Source organism: Phyllobates terribilis, unplaced genomic scaffold (assembly GCF_046119375.1).
Source record: "Phyllobates terribilis strain yellow unplaced genomic scaffold, ASM4611937v1 Scaffold_650__1_contigs__length_881393, whole genome shotgun sequence".
NCBI lineage: Eukaryota > Metazoa > Chordata > Amphibia > Anura > Dendrobatidae > Phyllobates > Phyllobates terribilis.
In genome coordinates this window covers 399019-417135 of record NW_027363410.1, presented here as the reverse complement: position 1 = coordinate 417135, position 18117 = coordinate 399019, and the positions used below count along the sequence as shown (strand labels likewise).

Genomic DNA, 18117 nt, shown 5'->3' with positions numbered 1-18117 from the left:
GCGTGTCATAATAGGCTCTGAGCCTTTATATACCTGTGCACAGCAGCAGCCACCTTCAGTCTGCTGCTGGACAGCCAGCAGCAGCAGGAGAGGTATGTAATCAGGAGCCCTCCTGCTAAGGGTAGACAGCTGCTCGTTCCACCCCACCCCCCGCCTTAATTGGTTCTCCTCCCTTCCAACGGTGTTGAGGCGGGTGGGAACAGCAGGGGGTGAAGGTGCTGTGTTTAAAGAGGTGGAGTTATGCAGATCTAAAACGCGTGGATTGCAGCAGCAGCAAGCCGAAAAGTGCAGGCATGTAAGGGATCTAGAGGTTGACAACATGTCTTCTTAACGGGAGTCCAGGAGCTCATCTCCACAAATGGACTTTTCAGGATCCTTGGGTGGCTCCGTAGTTTGAAACCAATTCTGGTTATCGCTTCTCGGCCTTTTGGCTAAGACCAAGTGTCTTGTCTGGGGTCCTTGAGTGTTTTCCCTTGGCCTTCCGGCATCGCCATCTTGATGGCTTAAGCCGGTTGCTTCTTTAGGGGGAGAACGAGGAGGAACGAGAGAGTGATCATAATGGGCGTGAAGATACGCTATGCTGGGACCGATGACAATCGGGTTCGCAATGCATTCCGCATTGAAGTTGATGCTGCTGTCAGAGAGCGTTTCAATCTGTCGTATATGGTGCACGAGGTGATCTTCAAAATCCTGGAAGTGACAAGAGAAAACATCGTCTGCCTGCAGGAATCCCGGAAAGAAGGACGGTATGTCTTGGTGTTGCAATCTATGGCGGCTTGCCGGAACCTGTATAAGAAGTTGAGGGAGCAGGAGAAGAATCCAACCTTGCATGGTTTGACTTTTACAGTCTTGTACTCCAAAGGTGATGTTCCCCTAGTCATATTTATGTATAATCCCTTTGTGCACGAACATGACATTGCGACTTTTCTTAAGAGGCATTGTGACTTTGTGAGCAACAGTCACAAAATCATGAACGAGGAGAACTTATGGACTGGCAAATACAGATATTTTGTCAGATTTGGGGAAAGTTCTTCGGAGCCTGGAGGTGTTCATTACCCTCCCCAAAGTTTCTCTATCGGGAGAGATAGGGGTATTCTCTTCTTTCCTGAGGCCCCAGTTTTTTGCAGGAAATGTAAGAAGTACGGACACTTACAAGAGGTTTGTACTGCTGTGCCTGTTTGCTCCAAGTGCAACCAAAGTGGGCATGTTGCTAAGGACTGTACCAATCCAATTGTTTGCAATGCTTGTGGCATGGAGGGGCATGCCTTTAAGGATTGTACTCGTCGTGCGAACGAGGGCAAGGCAAGGGCATACTCTGAGGTGGTCTCGAACTCTCCGAGGCCTAAGAGTGTGGCACCTGAGGCCGCAGTTTCTTCCAGGGTGAAGGTAGTGGAACAGCGTGTGGAGACTGCTCCAGTGAGGGCGTCTGCTGACCTACTGGTGGAGCCCGGGAGAGTGGAAGAGGTTCTGGCAGCTGAGATGGACATTTCTTCCTATCAGGGGGGTTTCATTGACTCCTTTTGTGAAGAACGTGAGGGAGCCTTGGAAATCCCAGGGGACCCAGCTCTCAGTTGGAGCAGTGAAAGTATGGATGAAGAGGGAGCTGGAGGTCAAGGAGACTTCACTGAGACTGGGGTGAGGTCTTCTGAGGAACCGGACCGCGCTAAGAATAAAAGGGCCCGGTTGTCTGAACCATCAAGTAGCCAATGCGTGGCAAGTCCGGTGAGTGAGCGGGATTACCCAGTGGTTTCTCTTTCTCCTGCGTCAACGGCTTACCTGGAGGAGAATTTGGAGTCCACTATCTTTCAGCTAAGTGGGAGTTCGCCGGATGACAAAGGATAAGGAAGGCATGTTTTTTTGCTGAGACTGGTGTTTCTGGTTTTTGAGCCAAAGAATGGTCTCTAAACCAAATTGGGACATTGCGTCCCTTAATGTAAGACTTTTAAAGTCTAGAGTTAGAAGATCTGTGATTCTGGACTTCTTACATAACCATTCTTTTGATATTATGTGTCTACAGGAGTGTGGTATAGAAGAACCCCTGGAAGACGCTGATTGGCCATATGGCCAGCATATCTGGTCTGGCTCTAGTGGGAATAAAAATGATGGAGTTGGGATAGTATTAAATAATAGAAATTTTGTTTTTGAATATTATAAGGTAATAGAGGTGGGTCGTTGCATCTCTGCAGTTGTGTGTGGGAGGGGGTGGAAAGTTAAAATTATAAATATTTATGGTCCTACAAAAAAAGAAGACAGGTTAAGTTTATTAGATAAATTATGTTTAGAATTACCTGGTAGGATCCCTGTGATAGTAACAGGTGATTTTAACTGTGTAACTGAGGGGAAAGTTGATGCCTCAGGAAAAAAATTGGCAAACATTATTTCTGATTTTTTCTTTTTTGATGCTGCTGAGGTTTATTTGGGGAAGCCACCACCACCAACCTATAAAGCTGACAGGGGTGGGATAACATCTAGGATTGATAGGATGTTTTTTTCTAAAAATATAATATGTGATGGTTTTTCTCAATTTTCAGTTCCTTTTTCGGACCATGTGTGCCTGAAAGGTGAGTTTAGAGGGGATTTAAGGCGGGTGCATGGGAGAGGTGTGTGGAAATTGAATGTGAGTTTGCTTGAGGATGAGAGAATTGTGAATGATTTTAAGAAAAAATATAGTTGGTGTAAATCTCAAAAGAGTAAGTTTGAAAGTGTGTTGGTGTGGTGGGATTGGATGAAGTATGAAGTGCAAAAGTTTTTTCGTCGATGGGGCTATAAAAAGGCTGCCATGGTTAGGAGTCAATATAAAGATTTAATGATGAGGGTGGAATGGCTGGAGAAAATGAGGATGTGTGGTGTGGATGTGGATGATTTGTTAAGAAGTGCGAGAGAGGATTTGAAGAGGACTTTGGAGAGGAAGGGAAGGGAAATAATTTTTAGGTCAAAGGTGGTCCATCTTGATAAAGATGAAAAGTGTTCAAGATATTTCTTTAAAAAAATAAATGGTAAGAAGGAGGGTATGGAGGAGATTTTTGATGTGGATGGTGTTTGTGTGAGTGGGGAGGATGTAATGAAGGAAGTGGTCACGTTTTATGCTGAGTTGTTTGGCAGGAAGTGGGTGGATGAGAGTTTGAAAGAAGAAGTGCTTAAGACTTTGGATTGTAAGGTGGATAAGGATGGATGTTCTGGTCTACGTGAGGCAGTGATTGAGGAGGAAGTTAAGAAAGCGGTGTTTGGTGCAAGGAAAAATGTGACGCCTGGGAAGGATGGTTTGCCTGTGGAGCTATATGTTATGATGTGGGAAGTGATGGGTATGGATTTAGTGGAAGTGTGTCAGTTTATGTGGGAGAATGGGATGCTTGCGGGTTCAATGAAGGAGGGAGTGGTGGTCTTAATCCATAAGAAAGGGGATAAAAGGTGTTTGAGTAATTGGAGGCCAATTACGCTTCTGAACGCCGATTACAAGGTATTCAGTAAAATTTTGGCGTGTCGGATGCGTGTGGTTATAGCTGATGTGATTGGTAAAGATCAAGTGTGTGCAGTGCCTGGTAGATGTATGACAGATAATCTGTGTCTTTTAAGAGATGTGTTGTGGGATTGTAAAGTAAGAAAGCAGAAGTGTATGGTGATGGCTGTTGACTTTGAAAAGGCGTTTGATCGCGTGTCTCATGTGTTTCTATTTGAGGTTTTGCGTAGAATGGGTTTTCCGGAGAAATTTGTGCGTGCCGTGAGAGGATTGTATGGGGAGGTGGTGAGTGAATTTCTGGTGAATGGGTTTTTGAGTGAGAAAGTGTGTATTAGGTCTGGTGTGAGGCAAGGTTGTCCCATGTCACCGGTATTATTTGTGTGTGTGATTGAGCCACTGCTGTGTATGATTCGGAAAGAGAAAGTGGTGCGTGGTTTGTTAGTGCCGGGGAGTGGTGGAATGACTGTGAAAGTCTTAGGATATATGGATGATGTAGTAGTGGTGAGTGAGAGTGTGGCCTCTATGGAGAGAGTAAAATTGTTGTTGAATTTTTTTTGTGGCGCGTCAGCGTTTCGTGTGAATTGGAACAAATGCATGTTTAAATGTTTTGGTGACAATAGGATTAAGATGGATGGTGTGGCTGGTGTGGATGGTGCAATTAAAGTGTTGGGAGTTTTTTTTAATGATGATTTGAAAGGTTATGAGAGTTGGGATGAATGTGGTGAGCGGATTGTGCGGAAGATGAATTTTTGGAAGTTACGTTCTTTGTCTTTGGTAGGGAAGGTTCTTATTATTAAGGCTGTTATTCTCCCTATTTTGCTTTATGTTTCTTGTATTTTTCCAGTGCCCTATAGGAAAATTAAAAAAGTGGAGAAACTAATTTTTGTGTTTTTTTGGGGCAGTAGGATGGAAAGACTTATGAGAGAGATTTTGTTTAAGCAATATTTGTATGGGGGACTGAAGTTTCCGAATATTGAAGTGTTTCTAACATTGCATTTTATTAAGACTACGGTCATTTTGATTGGGAAGAATAATAAAGGGGCATTTATGTGTAAGTATTTGGCTGGATGGATGCTGTATGGTCTGAATTGGGTGAAGCGTGATAAGAATGTGCCTGTTGCTTTTAAGTGTCCTGAGTGGTATGGTTTGATTGAGAAGTTTGTGAGGAAGAATGATTTGTTAGTAGTTGCAATGAAAGACTTTACGTTTGTTAAGAAGGTGATGGGGAAGATGTGTGTGAATGAGTGTGAGAGTAATGTGGTGGGGTTGCGTTCTATGGAAGTTGCGCGGGTATGGAAGAAGTTAAGCATTCAAGGTGTGTCGAATAGACAGCGAGATATAGTATGGATGAGCCTTCATAATATTTTGCCAGTGAGGGATTTTCAGAAGAAAAGAGATCTCATAAGATCTGCAGTATGTCCAAGGGATGGTTGTGGAGCGAATGAGACGGTGAGGCACCTTATGTGGGATTGTAATTTTGCGTATGATGTGTGGAAAGGTGTGGGTGGACTGTGTAAAGGGGTTGCTGGTGTGAAGTTTATTGATTGGAGAGTGGCTATGTTTGGTTTTGGTGCTAGTCGTCGTGGCCTAGAAAGGATGATGTGGTTTATTATGGTGTGTGTGCAGGAGAGCTTGTGGGATGTGAGAAATTTGTGTGTGTTTAAAAGAGTAAATTTAACAGTAAATGATTGTATTAGGTTGATCTTAGCAAGACTATATGTAATCTATTTGTGGGATACAAGAGAAGGTGGTGGTGGTGGAACAGATTCTGAAGGTGTGTGGAAATACCTTAAGTGGCAGGATATGGTTAAATACCGTTGATATTTTTTCTGGAAATTTCTCTGGCATAGGATTACTTGTTTGTATTTTTGTTGAATAATCCTTTAATAAAGAAACCACAATGATGTTTATGAAGTGGCAGTATAACTTATGACGAAGTCTGGTTAACTGTTTGCTTATATCTAAACCTGAGTGGTTTTAAAAAAAAAAAAAAAAAAAAAAAAAAAAATCTGTTCTTATCAGTTTAATATCTGATACGTCCCCTATCTGGGGACCATATATTAAATGGATTTTTAGAACAGGGAGATGGAAAAAGAGCTTGCTCTGTCCACTCCACGCATTGACCTGGTATTGCAGTATCTCCAGGACTGGTGCACCCCTTCTTTAATGCAGTTTCTAAAATCAGAAAGAATTGAATTCAATGTTTTTTGTTCATTTTGCTTGTTTGTCGGATTTTGGGATGGACTCTTTGGCTTTGCTTTTCTTCTCCTCATTGGATTTTTCATGTTCAAAGTTGCAGAAGCCAGATTACAAGCTCATTTTGGTTCAGCTTCAGCAACTTTGCATTGCATTGCCATGTAATGTGATGCAATGCTATCTTTCTAGCTCTCCCTTTTTACTTCCTTTTGGATAAACAGACATATTAGGCAAGCATTTTGGAGCTTTCACCTAAATAACTACAGGTGGTGAGATAAGCTGCACAATATAATTGACCTTTCAGTATATTGTTGCACACACACCATCTATTTAGCAAATGCCCTTGTTATCAACAGCAGCCTTTTAAACTCACCTGAGCTAACAGGTATGTGCGCTGGTTACTCTGCTGCGCTTAAAATTTCTTTTTTGGTTTGCTACAATGCCTTTTCTGAAACGTTGTCTCCTTCTGCTGGAACACTGACTTCTTTCATTTAATGCCTGCAGACTATAAAAGAGAACCCAACCCAAAAAGTTTGGTTGATTAGTCTGTGGCATTCTGTTAAACTGTTGCTTATGGCGGTCTCTGTGAGCTTCTCAGCGACATTCAGCCAGCCAGGTATCCTGCCTGTAGTAGATGGAATGTGGCAATGGAACGCTGGCTGCGCGTGTCATAATAGGCTCTGAGCCTTTATATACCTGTGCACAGCAGCAGCCACCTTCAGTCTGCTGCTGGACAGCCAGCAGCAGCAGCAGCAGGAGAGGTATGTAATCAGGAGCCCTCCTGCTAAGGGTAGACAGCTGCTCGTTCCACCCCACCCCCCGCCTTAATTGGTTCTCCTCCCTTCCAACGGTGTTGAGGCGGGTGGGAACAGCAGGGGGTGAAGGTGCTGTGTTTAAAGAGGTGGAGTTATGCAGATCTAAAACGCGTGGATTGCAGCAGCAGCAAGCCGAAAAGTGCAGGCATGTAAGGGATCTAGAGGTTGACAACATGTCTTCTTAACGGGAGTCCAGGAGCTCATCTCCACAAATGGACTTTTCAGGATCCTTGGGTGGCTCCGTAGTTTGAAACCAATTCTGGTTATCGCTTCTCGGCCTTTTGGCTAAGATCAAGTGTAGTATCTGTTCTTATCAGTTTAATATCTGATACGTCCCCTATCTGGGGACCATATATTAAATGGATTTTTAGAACAGGGAGATGGAAAAAGAGCTTACTCTGTCCACTCCACGCATTGACCTGGTATTGCAGTATCTCCAGGACCGGTGCACCCCTTCTTTAATGCAGTTTCTAAAATCAGAAAGAATTGAATTCAATGTTTTTTGTTCATTTTGCTTGTTTGTCGGATTTGGGGATGGACTCTTTGGCTTTGCTTTTCTTCTCCTCATTAGATTTTTCATGTTCAAAGTTGCAGAAGCCAGATTACAAGCTCATTTTGGTTCAACTTCAGCAACTGTGCATTGCATTGCCATGTAATGTGATGCAATGCTATCTTTCTAGCTCTCCCTTTTTACTTCCTTTTGGATAAACAGACATATTAGGCAAGCATTTTGGAGCTTTCACCTAAATAACTACAGGTGGTGAGATAAGCTGCACAATATAATTGACCTTTCAGTATATTGTTGCACACACACCATCTATTTAGCAAATGCCCTTGTTATCAACAGCAGCCTTTTAAACTCACCTGAGCTAACAGGTATGTGCGCTGGTTACTCTGCTGCGCTTAAAATTTCTTTTTTGGTTTGCTACAATGCCTTTTCTGAAACGTTGTCTCCTTCTTCTGGAACACTGACTTCTTTCATTTAATGCCTGCAGACTATAAAAGAGAACCCAACCCAAAAAGTTTGGTTGATTAGTCTGTGGCATTCTGTTAAACTGTTGCTTATGGCGGTCTCTGTGAGCTTCTCAGCGACATTCAGCCAGCCAGGTATCCTGCCTGCAGTAGATGGAATGTGGCAATGGAACGCTGGCTGCGCGTGTCATAATAGGCTCTGAGCCTTTATATACCTGTGCACAGCAGCAGCCACCTTCAGTCTGCTGCTGGACAGCCAGCAGCAGCAGCAGCAGGAGAGGTATGTAATCAGGAGCCCTCCTGCTAAGGGTAGACAGCTGCTCGTTCCACCCCACCCCCCGCCTTAATTGGTTCTCCTCCCTTCCAACGGTGTTGAGGCGGGTGGGAACAGCAGGGGGTGAAGGTGCTGTGTTTAAAGAGGTGGAGTTATGCAGATCTAAAACGCGTGGATTGCAGCAGCAGCAAGCCGAAAAGTGCAGGCATGTAAGGGATCTAGAGGTTGACAACATGTCTTCTTAACGGGAGTCCAGGAGCTCATCTCCACAAATGGACTTTTCAGGATCCTTGGGTGGCTCCGTAGTTTGAAACCAATTCTGGTTATCGCTTCTCGGCCTTTTGGCTAAGATCAAGTGTAGTATCTGTTCTTATCAGTTTAATATCTGATACGTCCCCTATCTGGGGACCATATATTAAATGGATTTTTAGAACAGGGAGATGGAAAAAGAGCTTGCTCTGTCCACTCCACGCATTGACCTGGTATTGCAGTATCTCCAGGACCGGTGCACCCCTTCTTTAATGCAGTTTCTAAAATCAGAAAGAATTGAATTCAATGTTTTTTGTTCATTTTGCTTGTTTGTCGGATTTTGGGATGGACTCTTTGGCTTTGCTTTTCTTCTCCTCATTGGATTTTTCATGTTCAAAGTTGCAGAAGCCAGATTACAAGCTCATTTTGGTTCAACTTCAGCAACTGTGCATTGCATTGCCATGTAATGTGATGCAATGCTATCTTTCTAGCTCTCCCTTTTTACTTCCTTTTGGATAAACAGACATATTAGGCAAGCATTTTGGAGCTTTCACCTAAATAACTACAGGTGGTGAGATAAGCTGCACAATATAATTGACCTTTCAGTATATTGTTGCACACACACCATCTATTTAGCAAATGCCCTTGTTATCAACAGCAGCCTTTTAAACTCACCTGAGCTAACAGGTATGTGCGCTGGTTACTCTGCTGCGCTTAAAATTTCTTTTTTGGTTTGCTACAATGCCTTTTCTGAAACGTTGTCTCCTTCTTCTGGAACACTGACTTCTTTCATTTAATGCCTGCAGACTATAAAAGAGAACCCAACCCAAAAAGTTTGGTTGATTAGTCTGTGGCATTCTGTTAAACTGTTGCTTATGGCGGTCTCTGTGAGCTTCTCAGCGACATTCAGCCAGCCAGGTATCCTGCCTGCAGTAGATGGAATGTGGCAATGGAACGCTGGCTGCGCGTGTCATAATAGGCTCTGAGCCTTTATATACCTGTGCACAGCAGCAGCCACCTTCAGTCTGCTGCTGGACAGCCAGCAGCAGCAGCAGCAGGAGAGGTATGTAATCAGGAGCCCTCCTGCTAAGGGTAGACAGCTGCTCGTTCCACCCCACCCCCCGCCTTAATTGGTTCTCCTCCCTTCCAACGGTGTTGAGGCGGGTGGGAACAGCAGGGGGTGAAGGTGCTGTGTTTAAAGAGGTGGAGTTATGCAGATCTAAAACGCGTGGATTGCAGCAGCAGCAAGCCGAAAAGTGCAGGCATGTAAGGGATCTAGAGGTTGACAACATGTCTTCTTAACGGGAGTCCAGGAGCTCATCTCCACAAATGGACTTTTCAGGATCCTTGGGTGGCTCCGTAGTTTGAAACCAATTCTGGTTATCGCTTCTCGGCCTTTTGGCTAAGATCAAGTGTAGTATCTGTTCTTATCAGTTTAATATCTGATACGTCCCCTATCTGGGGACCATATATTAAATGGATTTTTAGAACAGGGAGATGGAAAAAGAGCTTGCTCTGTCCACTCCACGCATTGACCTGGTATTGCAGTATCTCCAGGACCGGTGCACCCCTTCTTTAATGCAGTTTCTAAAATCAGAAAGAATTGAATTCAATGTTTTTTGTTCATTTTGCTTGTTTGTCGGATTTTGGGATGAACTCTTTGGCTTTGCTTTTCTTCTCCTCATTGGATTTTTCATGTTCAAAGTTGCAGAAGCCAGATTACAAGCTCATTTTGGTTCAACTTCAGCAACTGTGCATTGCATTGCCATGTAATGTGATGCAATGCTATCTTTCTAGCTCTCCCTTTTTACTTCCTTTTGGATAAACAGACATATTAGGCAAGCATTTTGGAGCTTTCACCTAAATAACTACAGGTGGTGAGATAAGCTGCACAATATAATTGACCTTTCAGTATATTGTTGCACACACACCATCTATTTAGCAAATGCCCTTGTTATCAACAGCAGCCTTTTAAACTCACCTGAGCTAACAGGTATGTGCGCTGGTTACTCTGCTGCGCTTAAAATTTCTTTTTTGGTTTGCTACAATGCCTTTTCTGAAACGTTGTCTCCTTCTGCTGGAACACTGACTTCTTTCATTTAATGCCTGCAGACTATAAAAGAGAACCCAACCCAAAAAGTTTGGTTGATTAGTCTGTGGCATTCTGTTAAACTGTTGCTTATGGCGGTCTCTGTGAGCTTCTCAGCGACATTCAGCCAGCCAGGTATCCTGCCTGCAGTAGATGGAATGTGGCAATGGAACGCTGGCTGCGCGTGTCATAATAGGCTCTGAGCCTTTATATACCTGTGCACAGCAGCAGCCACCTTCAGTCTGCTGCTGGACAGCCAGCAGCAGCAGCAGCAGGAGAGGTATGTAATCAGGAGCCCTCCTGCTAAGGGTAGACAGCTGCTCGTTCCACCCCACCCCCCGCCTTAATTGGTTCTCCTCCCTTCCAACGGTGTTGAGGCGGGTGGGAACAGCAGGGGGTGAAGGTGCTGTGTTTAAAGAGGTGGAGTTATGCAGATCTAAAACGCGTGGATTGCAGCAGCAGCAAGCCGAAAAGTGCAGGCATGTAAGGGATCTAGAGGTTGACAACATGTCTTCTTAACGGGAGTCCAGGAGCTCATCTCCACAAATGGACTTTTCAGGATCCTTGGGTGGCTCCGTAGTTTGAAACCAATTCTGGTTATCGCTTCTCGGCCTTTTGGCTAAGATCAAGTGTAGTATCTGTTCTTATCAGTTTAATATCTGATACGTCCCCTATCTGGGGACCATATATTAAATGGATTTTTAGAACAGGGAGATGGAAAAAGAGCTTGCTCTGTCCACTCCACGCATTGACCTGGTATTGCAGTATCTCCAGGACCGGTGCACCCCTTCTTTAATGCAGTTTCTAAAATCAGAAAGAATTGAATTCAATGTTTTTTGTTCATTTTGCTTGTTTGTCGGATTTTGGGATGGACTCTTTGGCTTTGCTTTTCTTCTCCTCATTGGATTTTTCATGTTCAAAGTTGCAGAAGCCAGATTACAAGCTCATTTTGGTTCAACTTCAGCAACTGTGCATTGCATTGCCATGTAATGTGATGCAATGCTATCTTTCTAGCTCTCCCTTTTTACTTCCTTTTGGATAAACAGACATATTAGGCAAGCATTTTGGAGCTTTCACCTAAATAACTACAGGTGGTGAGATAAGCTGCACAATATAATTGACCTTTCAGTATATTGTTGCACACACACCATCTATTTAGCAAATGCCCTTGTTATCAACAGCAGCCTTTTAAACTCACCTGAGCTAACAGGTATGTGCGCTGGTTACTCTGCTGCGCTTAAAATTTCTTTTTTGGTTTGCTACAATGCCTTTTCTGAAACGTTGTCTCCTTCTGCTGGAACACTGACTTCTTTCATTTAATGCCTGCAGACTATAAAAGAGAACCCAACCCAAAAAGTTTGGTTGATTAGTCTGTGGCATTCTGTTAAACTGTTGCTTATGGCGGTCTCTGTGAGCTTCTCAGCGACATTCAGCCAGCCAGGTATCCTGCCTGCAGTAGATGGAATGTGGCAATGGAACGCTGGCTGCGCGTGTCATAATAGGCTCTGAGCCTTTATATACCTGTGCACAGCAGCAGCCACCTTCAGTCTGCTGCTGGACAGCCAGCAGCAGCAGCAGCAGGAGAGGTATGTAATCAGGAGCCCTCCTGCTAAGGGTAGACAGCTGCTCGTTCCACCCCACCCCCCGCCTTAATTGGTTCTCCTCCCTTCCAACGGTGTTGAGGCGGGTGGGAACAGCAGGGGGTGAAGGTGCTGTGTTTAAAGAGGTGGAGTTATGCAGATCTAAAACGCGTGGATTGCAGCAGCAGCAAGCCGAAAAGTGCAGGCATGTAAGGGATCTAGAGGTTGACAACATGTCTTCTTAACGGGAGTCCAGGAGCTCATCTCCACAAATGGACTTTTCAGGATCCTTGGGTGGCTCCGTAGTTTGAAACCAATTCTGGTTATCGCTTCTCGGCCTTTTGGCTAAGATCAAGTGCAGTGATTTAGCGATTGCTGCCTTGGTTTTGGTTGGAGGTGTCTGGGGTACCTGGCTCGTCGGCCTTGGGGGATCGTCCTTACTTAATTGTGGGGACTTCACCCCCTTGCTGCTATAGGCGTGTCGGCTTAGTCCCCAGACAACGGGAAGCGATCATACTCGCTCCTTCTGTGTGTTGGAGTGGAGATTACGCTCATTCTGTTGGAGAATCATGGCAACAGAGGCGGAGTTGTGGCCGAAGTTGGAGGTTCCAGAACATGCACGTGTGGAGACCGCTTTCCGGATTTTTGTCCGGAGAGACTGTCAGAAGGTTAAGGACTTTCGGTTTATTATGAAGGAGATCATCTTGGGTGTCGCAAAGGTGAAAAAAGAAGACATCGTGGCAGTTATGGATTATCCCCAAAAGGGTGTCTATGACGTGTTTTTTGAGTCTAGGAAGATTTTGGAGAACTATATGGATTCTTTTGATGAATTGAGACATGAGAAGTTTGTTGGAATTCGGTTTCAACGTCACGTATTTAGTAGTGAAAAGATGGTGACAGTGAAGATGTTTTCACCACTGGTTCCAGAAGAGGACATTGTCACGTTTTTGAGTGGTTTTGCCAAGTCTGTAGTATCAAAAGGTAAAGTAATGAATGAATTCGGAGTATGGACGGGAAAGTGGAAATTTTTTGTGGAATTTAACATGAACAAGGATAGGAGTTTTTCCTACCCGCCTCAAAGGTTTAAGCTTGGTAAAGTAAGTGGGAATTTATTCTTTAATGGGATGGATTCCTTTTGTTCAATTTGTGAGGTATATGGTCATAAACGTGAAGACTGTACTGCAGAAAAGTGTTGGAAGTGTAAAGCGGAAGGACATGTTTCTAAATCATGTCCAGTAGAAAGGAATAAGTGTAACCTGTGTATGGAAATTGGGCATAGGTTTAAGGAATGCCCAAAGAGAAAGAGTAATAAGGAGAAGATGGAAAGTGCAAAGGCGGAAAAGAAAGAAAAAAAGAAGACGGTAGAGGTTCAGAGGCAAACAGAAGAGGAGGAAGCTGATAAAGAAATGGACAAAGTTAAAAAAGGAATTGCGGAAATGAAGGGAAGTGGTGTGTGTTTTGAAGCTTTTTTTCCAAAGGTAATCGCAAGTGTGAAGGCAAATAAAGAGAGGTTTTTTGAAACCTATAAGGTGGGAAGGACATGGATAGATTATGTGAATACAAACTTTGAATCTTTCTCGCAAGAGAAAGGACTGTTGGAGTATCTAACATATTATGCGTTGAAGGGAGGAATGCAGTAATGTGTTTTGTTTCCTTCCTCTATATATTATGTGTCTGAGAGGAAATACTGGTTGTTGTTTTGTTTTTTTTGTATATGCATTAAATAATGTTTTTTTGTTTTAAAATGACACGATGATGGATTTGGTCCATCACCGTTTTCAGAAGTATGGAATCGAGATGGTACTTGTAATCTGAGTGTTATGAAAAGAAAAAAAAAAAAAAAAAAAAAAAATCTGTTCTTATCAGTTTAATATCTGATACGTCCCCTATCTGGGGACCATATATTAAATGGATTTTTAGAACAGGGAGATGGAAAAAGAGCTTGCTCTGTCCACTCCACGCATTGACCTGGTATTGCAGTATCTCCAGGACCGGTGCACCCCTTCTTTAATGCAGTTTCTAAAATCAGAAAGAATTGAATTCAATGTTTTTTGTTCATTTTGCTTGTTTGTCGGATTTTGGGATGGACTCTTTGGCTTTGCTTTTCTTCTCCTCATTGGATTTTTCATGTTCAAAGTTGCAGAAGCCAGATTACAAGCTCATTTTGGTTCAACTTCAGCAACTGTGCATTGCATTGCCATGTAATGTGATGCAATGCTATCTTTCTAGCTCTCCCTTTTTACTTCCTTTTGGATAAACAGACATATTAGGCAAGCATTTTGGAGCTTTCACCTAAATAACTACAGGTGGTGAGATAAGCTGCACAATATAATTGACCTTTCAGTATATTGTTGCACACACACCATCTATTTAGCAAATGCCCTTGTTATCAACAGCAGCCTTTTAAACTCACCTGAGCTAACAGGTATGTGCGCTGGTTACTCTGCTGCGCTTAAAATTTCTTTTTTGGTTTGCTACAATGCCTTTTCTGAAACGTTGTCTCCTTCTGCTGGAACACTGACTTCTTTCATTTAATGCCTGCAGACTATAAAAGAGAACCCAACCCAAAAAGTTTGGTTGATTAGTCTGTGGCATTCTGTTAAACTGTTGCTTATGGCGGTCTCTGTGAGCTTCTCAGCGACATTCAGCCAGCCAGGTATCCTGCCTGCAGTAGATGGAATGTGGCAATGGAACGCTGGCTGCGCGTGTCATAATAGGCTCTGAGCCTTTATATACCTGTGCACAGCAGCAGCCACCTTCAGTCTGCTGCTGGACAGCCAGCAGCAGCAGCAGGAGAGGTATGTAATCAGGAGCCCTCCTGCTAAGGGTAGACAGCTGCTCGTTCCACCCCACCCCCCGCCTTAATTGGTTCTCCTCCCTTCCAACGGTGTTGAGGCGGGTGGGAACAGCAGGGGGTGAAGGTGCTGTGTTTAAAGAGGTGGAGTTATGCAGATCTAAAACGCGTGGATTGCAGCAGCAGCAAGCCGAAAAGTGCAGGCATGTAAGGGATCTAGAGGTTGACAACATGTCTTCTTAACGGGAGTCCAGGAGCTCATCTCCACAAATGGACTTTTCAGGATCCTTGGGTGGCTCCGTAGTTTGAAACCAATTCTGGTTATCGCTTCTCGGCCTTTTGGCTAAGATCAAGTGTAGTATCTGTTCTTATCAGTTTAATATCTGATACGTCTCCTATCTGGGGACCATATATTAAATGGATTTTTAGAACAGGGAGATGGAAAAAGAGCTTGCTCTGTCCACTCCACGCATTGACCTGGTATTGCAGTATCTCCAGGACCGGTGCACCCCTTCTTTAATGCAGTTTCTAAAATCAGAAAGAATTGAATTCAATGTTTTTTGTTCATTTTGCTTGTTTGTCGGATTTTGGGATGGACTCTTTGGCTTTGCTTTTCTTCTCCTCATTGGATTTTTCATGTTCAAAGTTGCAGAAGCCAGATTACAAGCTCATTTTGGTTCAACTTCAGCAACTGTGCATTGCATTGCCATGTAATGTGATGCAATGCTATCTTTCTAGCTCTCCCTTTTTACATCCTTTTGGATAAACAGACATATTAGGCAAGCATTTTGGAGCTTTCACCTAAATAACTACAGGTGGTGAGATAAGCTGCACAATATAATTGACCTTTCAGTATATTGTTGCACACACACCATCTATTTAGCAAATGCCCTTGTTATCAACAGCAGCCTTTTAAACTCACCTGAGCTAACAGGTATGTGCGCTGGTTACTCTGCTGCGCTTAAAATTTCTTTTTTGGTTTGCTACAATGCCTTTTCTGAAACGTTGTCTCCTTCTGCTGGAACACTGACTTCTTTCATTTAATGCCTGCAGACTATAAAAGAGAACCCAACCCAAAAAGTTTGGTTGATTAGTCTGTGGCATTCTGTTAAACTGTTGCTTATGGCGGTCTCTGTGAGCTTCTCAGCGACATTCAGCCAGCCAGGTATCCTGCCTGCAGTAGATGGAATGTGGCAATGGAACGCTGGCTGCGCGTGTCATAATAGGCTCTGAGCCTTTATATACCTGTGCACAGCAGCAGCCACCTTCAGTCTGCTGCTGGACAGCCAGCAGCAGCAGCAGCAGGAGAGGTATGTAATCAGGAGCCCTCCTGCTAAGGGTAGACAGCTGCTCGTTCCACCCCACCCCCCGCCTTAATTGGTTCTCCTCCCTTCCAACGGTGTTGAGGCGGGTGGGAACAGCAGGGGGTGAAGGTGCTGTGTTTAAAGAGGTGGAGTTATGCAGATCTAAAACGCGTGGATTGCAGCAGCAGCAAGCCGAAAAGTGCAGGCATGTAAGGGATCTAGAGGTTGACAACATGTCTTCTTAACGGGAGTCCAGGAGCTCATCTCCACAAATGGACTTTTCAGGATCCTTGGGTGGCTCCGTAGTTTGAAACCAATTCTGGTTATCGCTTCTCGGCCTTTTGGCTAAGATCAAGTGTAGTATCTGTTCTTATCAGTTTAATATCTGATACGTCCCCTATCTGGGGACCATATATTAAATGGATTTTTAGAACAGGGAGATGGAAAAAGAGCTTGCTCTGTCCACTCCACGCATTGACCTGGTATTGCAGTATCTCCAGGACTGGTGCACCCCTTCTTTAATGCAGTTTCTAAAATCAGAAAGAATTGAATTCAATGTTTTTTGTTCATTTTGCTTGTTTGTCGGATTTTGGGATGGACTCTTTGGCTTTGCTTTTCTTCTCCTCATTGGATTTTTCATGTTCAAAGTTGCAGAAGCCAGATTACAAGCTCATTTTGGTTCAACTTCAGCAACTGTGCATTGCATTGCCATGTAATGTGATGCAATGCTATCTTTCTAGCTCTCCCTTTTTACTTCCTTTTGGATAAACAGACATATTAGGCAAGCATTTTGGAGCTTTCACCTAAATAACTACAGGTGGTGAGATAAGCTGCACAATATAATTGACCTTTCAGTATATTGTTGCACACACACCATCTATTTAGCAAATGCCCTTGTTATCAACAGCAGCCTTTTAAACTCACCTGAGCTAACAGGTATGTGCGCTGGTTACTCTGCTGCGCTTAAAATTTCTTTTTTGGTTTGCTACAATGCCTTTTCTGAAACGTTGTCTCCTTCTGCTGGAACACTGACTTCTTTCATTTAATGCCTGCAGACTATAAAAGAGAACCCAACCCAAAAAGTTTGGTTGATTAGTCTGTGGCATTCTGTTAAACTGTTGCTTATGGCGGTCTCTGTGAGCTTCTCAGCGACATTCAGCCAGCCAGGTATCCTGCCTGCAGTAGATGGAATGTGGCAATGGAACGCTGGCTGCGCGTGTCATAATAGGCTCTGAGCCTTTATATACCTGTGCACAGCAGCAGCCACCTTCAGTCTGCTGCTGGACAGCCAGCAGCAGCAGCAGCAGGAGAGGTATGTAATCAGGAGCCCTCCTGCTAAGGGTAGACAGCTGCTCGTTCCACCCCACCCCCCGCCTTAATTGGTTCTCCTCCCTTCCAACGGTGTTGAGGCGGGTGGGAACAGCAGGGGGTGAAGGTGCTGTGTTTAAAGAGGTGGAGTTATGCAGATCTAAAACGCGTGGATTGCAGCAGCAGCAAGCCGAAAAGTGCAGGCATGTAAGGGATCTAGAGGTTGACAACATGTCTTCTTAACGGGAGTCCAGGAGCTCATCTCCACAAATGGACTTTTCAGGATCCTTGGGTGGCTCCGTAGTTTGAAACCAATTCTGGTTATCGCTTCTCGGCCTTTTGGCTAAGATCAAGTGTAGTATCTGTTCTTATCAGTTTAATATCTGATACGTCCCCTATCTGGGGACCATATATTAAATGGATTTTTAGAACAGGGAGATGGAAAAAGAGCTTGCTCTGTCCACTCCACACATTGACCTGGTATTGCAGTATCTCCAGGACCGGTGCACCCCTTCTTTAATGCAGTTTCTAAAATCAGAAAGAATTGAATTCAATGTTTTTTGTTCATTTTGCTTGTTTGTCGGATTTTGGGATGGACTCTTTGGCTTTGCTTTTCTTCTCCTCATTGGATTTTTCATGTTCAAAGTTGCAGAAGCCAGATTACAAGCTCATTTTGGTTCAACTTCAGCAACTGTGCATTGCATTGCCATGTAATGTGATGCAATGCTATCTTTCTAGCTCTCCCTTTTTACTTCCTTTTGGATAAACAGACATATTAGGCAAGCATTTTGGAGCTTTCACCTAAATAACTACATTTGGTGAGATAAGCTGCACAATATAATTGACCTTTCAGTATATTGTTGCACACACACCATCTATTTAGCAAATGCCCTTGTTATCAACAGCAGCCTTTTAAACTCACCTGAGCTAACAGGTATGTGCGCTGGTTACTCTGCTGCGCTTAAAATTTCTTTTTTGGTTTGCTACAATGCCTTTTCTGAAACGTTGTCTCCTTCTGCTGGAACACTGACTTCTTTCATTTAATGCCTGCAGACTATAAAAGAGAACCCAACCCAAAA

The 18117-nt window shown here is 43.7% G+C and overlaps 8 non-coding genes and 1 pseudogene across 8 annotated transcripts; all 9 read left to right on the top strand.

Annotated features, from left to right (window-relative positions):
- Window positions 1–5400: 5400 nt before the first annotated feature.
- LOC141235349 (U2 spliceosomal RNA) lies at window positions 5401–5618 on the top strand (annotated as a pseudogene).
- A 1115-nt stretch (window positions 5619–6733) lies between these two features.
- On the top strand, window positions 6734–6924 carry LOC141235261 (U2 spliceosomal RNA). The gene has a single exon (XR_012301112.1). It is a non-coding gene; the product is annotated as a U2 spliceosomal RNA (small nuclear RNA).
- Window positions 6925–8039: 1115 nt separating this feature from the next.
- On the top strand, window positions 8040–8230 carry LOC141234969 (U2 spliceosomal RNA). Its single transcript, XR_012300830.1, has one exon. It is a non-coding gene; the product is annotated as a U2 spliceosomal RNA (small nuclear RNA).
- Window positions 8231–9345: 1115 nt separating this feature from the next.
- LOC141234968 (U2 spliceosomal RNA) lies at window positions 9346–9536 on the top strand. Its single transcript, XR_012300829.1, has one exon. It is a non-coding gene; the product is annotated as a U2 spliceosomal RNA (small nuclear RNA).
- Window positions 9537–10651: 1115 nt separating this feature from the next.
- LOC141234967 (U2 spliceosomal RNA) lies at window positions 10652–10842 on the top strand. Its single transcript, XR_012300828.1, has one exon. It is a non-coding gene; the product is annotated as a U2 spliceosomal RNA (small nuclear RNA).
- Window positions 10843–13441: 2599 nt separating this feature from the next.
- Window positions 13442–13637, top strand: LOC141235357 (U2 spliceosomal RNA). Its single transcript, XR_012301191.1, has one exon. It is a non-coding gene; the product is annotated as a U2 spliceosomal RNA (small nuclear RNA).
- Window positions 13638–14749: 1112 nt separating this feature from the next.
- LOC141235222 (U2 spliceosomal RNA) lies at window positions 14750–14940 on the top strand. Its single transcript, XR_012301075.1, has one exon. It is a non-coding gene; the product is annotated as a U2 spliceosomal RNA (small nuclear RNA).
- Window positions 14941–16055: 1115 nt separating this feature from the next.
- LOC141235197 (U2 spliceosomal RNA) lies at window positions 16056–16246 on the top strand. Its single transcript, XR_012301051.1, has one exon. It is a non-coding gene; the product is annotated as a U2 spliceosomal RNA (small nuclear RNA).
- A 1115-nt stretch (window positions 16247–17361) lies between these two features.
- On the top strand, window positions 17362–17552 carry LOC141235234 (U2 spliceosomal RNA). Its single transcript, XR_012301087.1, has one exon. It is a non-coding gene; the product is annotated as a U2 spliceosomal RNA (small nuclear RNA).
- The last annotated feature ends 565 nt before the right edge of the window (window positions 17553–18117 follow it).